Raw genomic sequence first — 8,562 nt, forward strand, 5'->3', positions numbered from 1 at the left:
AGCACGGGTACCTCCTGCTTAGTAACCGGGTTCCAGTAACGTCAGCTGGTCCTCGGTAGTTCCATAGGCTCTTGAACCTTCGGGTAGCCATCCGAGTTCCAGTTCCATCAGCTGGTTCTTGGCATTTTCTCAGCCTTCTTGTACCTTCTGCTACATTTCCAAGTTGAAGACCCTAAAGTCGACGACCCGGAAGACCACCCCGATGACGACGACGACGACCCGGAAGACCACCCCGATGACGACGATGACGACGGCGGAGACGACGACGGCGGAGACGACGACGGCGGAGACGACGACGGCTGAGACGACGACGGCGGAGATGACGACACTGGAGACGACGACCCTGGAGACGACGACATGGAAGACCGAGAAGCAGAAGAACAAAAGGCTGCAGAACAAAGAGCAGAAGAACATTAAGCATAAGACTTAATATCAGAGCAAAAGATATTATCTAAATTATATGCAGAAGAAGACTAAGCAGTGTATGGGGGTGAGTCCGTTCCTCCTCGTGGTGCCCCTGGATAAAGCCTGATGCTGCAGGCCAAACTGAACGTGGACAAATGTAACTTTTGTGACTGGCAGAACGGAAGGTGTAATCTTCAAACTTTTATAGATAACAACTACGGGAATGCCTGTCACAAATGAGAATATGATGAAGAAGTAGAATAGGAAGAATAATAACAGTGGAATAAAAAGAATATGTAGAATAGGAAGAATAATAATAGTTGAATAAAATGAATATGAAGAATGTAATAATAAAAAAAAAAAGGTAAAGGATGAAGAAGAAGATGAATAAGGTGAAGAAGAAGTTGATGTCAAAGATGCTGCTGATGATGATGAAGATGAAAGTGTGGGAAAAGTAAAAAAAAAAAAGAAAAAAAAGAAGGGGAAGGGCGTGGAATAGTGAAACATCAATATCTGACAAAATAAAAAAAAAATTTTACATAGTCAATATCTTTGTCACTCCGAACGTCTTAAAAAAAAACAAAAAACATGCTATTCTATTTGATTGGGATAAACCTCTATGACTTTAATGTCTCCGCCACCTCCCCAAATACATCCGGCATTATTCTTAGTTGTTTTCCTTCATGTAGAATGAACCTGGTCCCATTGACTTGCATTGGGATCGGGTATCGGTATCGGCGATATCCGATATTTTTTGAATATCGGCCGATCCTATCCGATACCGATACTTTCCGATATCGGAAGGTATCGCTCAACACTAATTATGATGATATGATACCAAATTACTACTTAACTACGTTTGCACAAAAAACACTTGGTAAAGGGAACCTATCAAATGATTCATGCTGCCCAGACTGTGGGCAGCATCAGTCATACCCTGGCTGCACATTTGCAGTAACTGCTCTCCAAATCATCCGAATCATTGTGGAACAATATGGATTATCTTCACATCAAACAGGTGAGGGAAATAGCTGTTTATTAATTTTATTTTTATACAGGGGACATGGGCATTGGTGGATTAGGCATTAGGCGAGTATAATGGTTATTTGTTATTGTCCGTTTTTTACAGGTGACAAGGGCTTCAATGGAATAGGCGTAAGGTGAGTATAACTATTTTTTTTATTTTTATTTCAAATAAAGGAGTATGTGCCTTTCTTTCAAATAAATTATTTTATTCTGGCTGTGTATTTTTACAATCTAACTATGAGGTCAGTAATGTCTTATAGATGCCTCTCCATTACTAACCTGTGGGCTTGATGTCAATGGCTATAAAACAGCTGACTTCAACCCCACAAATATTACCCAATGAGCCGACACAATAGGGCAAGGGGAAAGAGCTGGGCAAGGCCCAGAATTGGCACATCTAATAGATGCACCTTTTCTGGGGTAGCTACGGGCTGCTATGTTTAGGCTGTGGTGGGCAATATCCATGGCCCTTTACCAGCCTGAGAATACGATATGATACAATACACTTTATTGATCCCGTGGGAAATTAAATACCAGCCCCCACCTGTCTTCTTCAGCTTGGCTGGTTGTCAAAAATGGGGGTGGAGCCCACACCATTTTTTAAAATGATCTATTTAAAAAAATGTAAAAAAAATGGTGTGTTGACCTGTCTACATTTGTTAACCAGCCATGAGAAAGCTGACAGCTGGGGGTTTCAGCCCGCAGCTGTAAGTTTTGCCTGCGCTGGTTGTCAAAAACAGAAGCAGCCCTATGCTATTTTTTTTAAAGATAATTTTTTTTATAGTACAGGCACCAGCTGACGAATAGTTCCACAGTGGCACCTGCTGTTGCTGTTTTCAGTGACAGCAGACATAGGCTGAAGAGAGTATTTTCTCATCATCCAAAGCATGTGACCAGAGGTAATAATTTTACCCTCAGTTATAGCTGCTGGCTCACGCGGTCATCTGACAACGTAGGAACTGCAGCTCTCTGACTGGCAAAAATGATTTCACCACCGGTCAGAGCCCGTGTTTGCTGCACTGTCATGCAGATGACAGGTGGGCAAACAACAGATGTTAGGGCCCTCCATTCATCTGAATGGGGTCCGGTTTCGGGTACTGTTCTGGGGCCTGAACCAAACTTTTTTTAGCTGTTTGGCTGAACCTGCCAGACCTGAGCATTCACAGGATCACTCATCACTAGTCACCATATTTTGAGGGCCATAACTTTTTTATATTACTGTGAACAGAGCTGTTTGTTGGCCTCTTTTTCCAGGAAAGGTCAAATCATTTGGAGTTTTTTGATAGCCTTTTACCTTCTATTTAATTTTTTTGAAGGTGATATTATAGTCTTCTATTTTACATACTGTACACTGCGCAGGCTAACTAACATGCTAGTTCCATACTGATCTCATGCTGATCATTATGGGTACTTTTTTGATTTACTTTTTTTACATAAAGTATTTTTATTGGAAAACAGGTATATTTTTTTTAGAACCTTTAGGGCGTAGTCAGACGTCAGTATAGCACAGAGGACGATGGCATCATAATGCTCAGACTGGCCAGCGGCTCTCCTGACCTGAGCGTGAAAGCTTTATGTGCTTCTTTGAAGCTGTAACTCTTGGGTCAGTGGAGCCATCAGCCAATCCATGCACTGCAAAATAAAAAATTGCATGTCTCACGTGTGTTCTGTGGAGGATCCAATTTATTTTACGCACCCATAGCCTTCAATGTGTAAGTCTCATCCGATATACGCAAGAAAGTAGGGCCTTTTGTGACAGTCAGTCTGAGAGCAAAATCATTTATCTGAACAGCATCATTGAATAACATGAGTCAGTGTGCTGTCTAAATTAGACAGGAAAATAGCATTTTCCGAGGTGACAGGTTCACTTTTAAACGCCATTTACAAACCAAAATGTACATGTCCGATATTAATTAAATTATAATTTTATTGTTGCAAATAGATCCAACAAGAACAAGTAAAACTGTCCTTACCAGTGAGTGATAGGTACCAAATTACAGACGTGTCCACCATTATTTATTCTTGAATTTGGCTCATTTCTCCAATTTCTTGTGAAAAACATTCAATACAGTGTCATGAGATGCTAGCAAAATGCATGACAGGCTGCAATTCACATCATAACTGGGCGGCCACACATAGACACATATAGCCAAGACTTCTTATTACAGTATCGGGAAATCATTTTTGTTTCAAGCATGTAGTCTCGTGTCCACATCTCTGGATATGTTGGCATCGATGTTACTATTAATAATATCTTCTTTACATAGGGGTCCGCCATCTGTAGCAGCATCTGTGTACTCCATAACAACACATTGCACAGCATATATACAGGTGCTGCATGGCACAGACAAAGCACTGGGGGGTAGGGACAACAGCTGACCCAGTCTCCTTTGCTGGAGTCCTCTTAGGGTACTTTCACACTGGCGTTTTTTTTAATACGCCGCAATGCGTCGTTTAGGGGAAAAAACGCATCCTGCAAAGTTGTTTGCAGGATGCGTTTTTGCCCCATAGAGTAACATTACAGACGCATTGCGATGTATTAACATACGTCGCAACCGTCGTACGACGGTTGCGCCGTGTTGTGGCGGACCGCCGGGAGCAAAAAACGTTAAATGTAACGTTTTTTGCTCCAGACGGACCGCTTTTTCCGACCGCGCATGCGTGGCCGGAACTCCGCCCCCACCTCCCCGCACCTCACAATGGGGCAGCGGATGCACCGGAGAATGCATCCGCTGCACCCGTTGTGTGGCGCTAACAACGGTAGCGTCGGAATCTCGGACCGACGCAATGCGACGGGCCGAATTCCGACGCTAGTGTGAAAGTAGCCTTAGCTGTGAACTCTGAATACCATCTGCATGTGCAACTCACAGTGCAATTGTAGTATAATAGCTTCTTGGCTATTTGCAGAACTACCAACGAAATGACTAGAGACAGTTACTTATGCACACTTACCTTTCCATTGTTAGTAGAACGAGAATGGACTACAGACTTGAGAAGCAGAACCGATATCCATTAGACATTTACAGCCGTGGAGAATACCCATATAACTTTCATAATGTTTAAGCTGTGGTCTATTTGTGCAAGTCACTTGGTAAGACTAGGATTAGTGATGAGCAAGCACTAAAATGCTCGGATGTTCGTTGCTTGGGTCGAGCAATTTGGAATACTCGGTTACTCGACCCGAGTAACGAGCCCAATGTAAGTCTATGGGAAACCCGAGTATTTTTACTGCAATCCCCCCCGGGGGTCCTTTTAAGGTGTAAAAACGTCTGAAAATGATGGAAACACTGATCAAATGACACGGAAACATCATGGGGATCGCCCCTGGAAGCATTTCTGACTCCAAGGTCACAGCTGTAAGCAATTTTGTCAGAGTTTCACGCCATTTTTACAGGTGCACTAAAAAACATACAAAAACTAAACCAAAATGGATTTTGCTGGGAAATATGTTAAGGTATATCCTTTCCAGGGTAATGACTTGTATATAAGGCAAAATAATTAACCCCAGACGAAAATGTTCCTCCATTACTTGTGCTATGTTTACATGCAGCGTTTTTGATGCGTTTTTCAACTTTAGTATTGCTTTCAACCAATACAAATGCATTCACTGGGAAATGTCACTGTAACATTTAACAACCCTTGCTGGCCATGTGGTGTGTGACACATAAGGAGACACATTTTGTTTCATTTATGAAAGAGGGACTCAGTCTTAAAGTCTCAAAGCCTATTTTTAGAGGGGAATAAGGCGTCATTAATATTCTTAAAGGGCCATTATTAAAGAGTGGGTCTCCTATGCTGTTATTGCTTATGCAGTGAGTGGCTGGGCTGCCATCAATTACAATGCACTCCAATACCCCTTTCATGAGAGGTACAGGAGGGCTTCCAGAAAAATGTTGCATTAAATGTAAAGCCTGCCCTGCTGCCAAGTTATATGCAGCCCAATAAGCCTTTGAACCCAGGTACTGGATGGCCACAGGAAAACGCACTTCACATTATTTAGTTGGTCCTGCCATACTCTTTCCTTATGCATTGAATACAAGGGCCGCCTTGACCCAAATTTGCATGCACCCCAATCCCCCTTGGAAGAAACACGGAGGAGAGCCTCATAAAAAACTGTCCCATTACAAAGGAGCGGGTCTCCCTGACTTGTAATGCCAATACAATAAGTGTATGGGCTGACAAACATTTCACCAAGGGGGAAACATTTAAAAAAAATATTTAATGGGGATTGGGGATCACAGACACCTTTCCTAAAAAATTGACTATCTGTAGCAGCACGGAACACATCATCTCTGGTAATCTAGTGGTGGAAAATGATGAGAGGTGGAGTAAGGCCTTAATTAAAACTTTTCCTAATTTAAAGGAGCAGGTCTCCTAGACTTGTAATGCCCATACACTAAGTGTATGGGCTCATAAAAATTTCCCCATGGGGGTAAATTTAGAAAAAATATTTAATGGGGATCATAGACCCCCCTACCCAAAAGTTGACTGTCTGTAGCAGCACGGAACACATGAACCCTAACAATCTAGTCATGGAAAATGATGAGAGGTGGGGGAAGGCCTCATTAAAAACTATTCCCAATTTAAAGGAACGGGTCTCCTAGACAAACATTTCCCTATGGGGCTACAGTTTTAAAAAAATATTTTTGGGTATCATAGACACCCTTGCCCAAAAATTGAATGGCTGTAGCAGCATACAACATGTTCACCATGGTGATCTAGTGGTGGAGAATGAGGAAACATTGATGAAGGCCTCATTAAAAACTAGGCACAATACACACTAGTGCGTGGTTTGTGTATGAAGTAAAAGATGAGCTGACAAGCAAGATGCTGGGCCCCCGGCCAAGCTCGTGTGCAGGAGCAGGCCCCACAAAGACCAACTGGAGAGGTGCAGCAGCCCCAAGGACCCCGGCCAGCAGTCAGATCTCGGCAGCCAGCGCCTGAGCCTTTGCTTGTCGGAAGAGGGCGCCAGAGAGGTTCGCCGGCAGCGGCAGCAGAGTGACTATCCCCCAAGGTTCTACAGGTGTCAGCTGGACTTGCAGAAGTGTCTATCGGTGAATGGGGCGGCCGTAGGAGTGACGTCCATGACGTCGAGGTGAACACCCGGCAGACTATCGAACACGTCCAAAAATCGAAAGCTGGAGCCTCTGGAACCAAGATTGCTCTTGTGACCAACCACATCAAGCTGGTGTCCTGACCACAGTGGGCCCTGTACCAATATCAATTTGACTTCAACCCCACCATGGAGTCCAAGCATTTGCGGTATGGCCTCCTGTACCAGCATGAAGAAACCATCGGGAAGGTGTGGGCATTTGATGGAACTGTGTTGTTTTTACCAAAAAGACTGAATAAGGTCACCGAGGTGTTCAGCCAAACTCAAAATGGAGAGAACGCGCGGATAACAATCACCCTGACATACGAGCTTCCACCGACCTCGCCCCCCTGATTCCATTTCTATAACATCATTTCCCGAAGACTCCTGAAGATAATGGATATGAAGCAGATAGGACCCAACTATTACAACCCGAGTGATGCCACCGAAGTCAGAGCCCACCGACTCGCCATCTGCCCGGGGTTTTCCTCCTCTGTCTTCCAGTATGAGTCTAGCATCATGTTGAGCATTGATGTCAGTCATAAAGTCCTCAGGAACGAGACTGTGCATGACATCATGAGCAGCTTCTACTCCTCGTGTGGCCCTCAGAGGTTCCAGGACGCCTGCTGCAAGGAGCTGATCGGATAGGTCATCCTCACCAAGTCCAACACTAAAACCTACAGTATAGACCCAATTATTTTATACATGTGTGAGTCAACAAAATTACCATTTGATTATTCATAAAATGCTGTCTCCCCATATTTACTGGGAAAGATAAGTGGAAAATTTAACCATGAGCACTACTAGAGAAGGGGTGCTAAGGACAGGTTCCCAAACCATATAGATTAATAGTAAGAGACCTAGCACTCAACTTTAGGTAAGATGCAGCAGGAAAAATTTATTGTAGTAAATACAGGAAAACGTTTCAGTCAATTGTGACCTTCATCAGTTACAGGAGGTTATTAAATAAAAGCTGGTAACGGGAATTATAATCACTGCACCATCATATATCAAAATTAGTTCAGCGTGGTTGTTGTAGGCAAACGTGCTGTGAGCAAATAGGAGGATTCCTGGAGCTGCAGTGCTCTCCGACGTGGCATCCACCGTATTTACTGTCTGAATAATGAGCTCCATATTCTATGTAGGTTTATATAGAATAGACGAGATTGCCTGTAACATAACTACAGCGTCCATTTTCAAGAAGGCAGATGGAAGCGAGATCAGCTTTGTGGACTACTATAAGAACCAATACAATGAACAAGTGAAAGACATGATCCAGCCGCTAATCGTGAACATCCTCCAGAGGCCCAAGCCGGGAGCCACAGACGGAGCCATCATACTGGTGCCAGAGTTCTGTAACCTAAGAGGTCTGACTGACAGAGTGAAAAACAACTTCAATGTCATGAAAGACCTGGCCGTTCACACCCGCTTTCCACCAGAACAGAGGGAGCGGCAAGTTGGGAAGTTCATGATCTACATACACAAGGATGACATCATTCAGAAAGAGCTATGTGACTGGGGGCTGAATTTCGATACCAAACTGCTACAGTTCGAAGGGAGAATCGCACCTCCGGAAATAAATGAAGCAAAAAGACTAATCTTCTGAATATAATCCACAGTTTGCTGATTGGTTGCAAGAGCAGAGGGGTCCCATCCTGATCAGCCCCCAAGATATGAATAATTGGCTGCTCTTTTACACCTGGAGAAATTAGAACCCGGCAAACCCTCTTCTCCAGAATCTGTTCAAGATCACACAACAAATGCACATCAAGATGAACCGGGCAGTGTTGGTTGAAGTGGAGGACTTTTTTGGGGGGTTTCTGGCGAATTTTTGAAAAAAAGGAAAAAAAAAGTAGAACAAGGCTAGCAGACAGAACTATGCAAATTATGCCTGCAAAGCTTCAATTTTTCCACCACAGATACACCAGGCCTCAGCGTGACATAATAGACTGTATACATTTTTTTTGCTATTTTCTGATTTTTTGAAAAAAATAAAAATGACTTGAACAAGGCTAGCAGACAGAATTATGCAACTTATA

The 8,562-nt window shown here is 43.3% G+C and overlaps 1 pseudogene; it reads left to right on the top strand.

Moving 5' to 3' along the window:
• LOC138656812 (piwi-like protein 1 pseudogene) overlaps positions 1 to 8,358 on the top strand; it is a 28,491-nt pseudogene extending 20,133 nt beyond the window's left edge.
• Positions 8,359 to 8,562: the final 204 nt, after the last annotated feature.

Source organism: Ranitomeya imitator, chromosome 1 (genome assembly GCF_032444005.1).
Source record: "Ranitomeya imitator isolate aRanImi1 chromosome 1, aRanImi1.pri, whole genome shotgun sequence".
Lineage (NCBI taxonomy): Eukaryota > Metazoa > Chordata > Amphibia > Anura > Dendrobatidae > Ranitomeya > Ranitomeya imitator.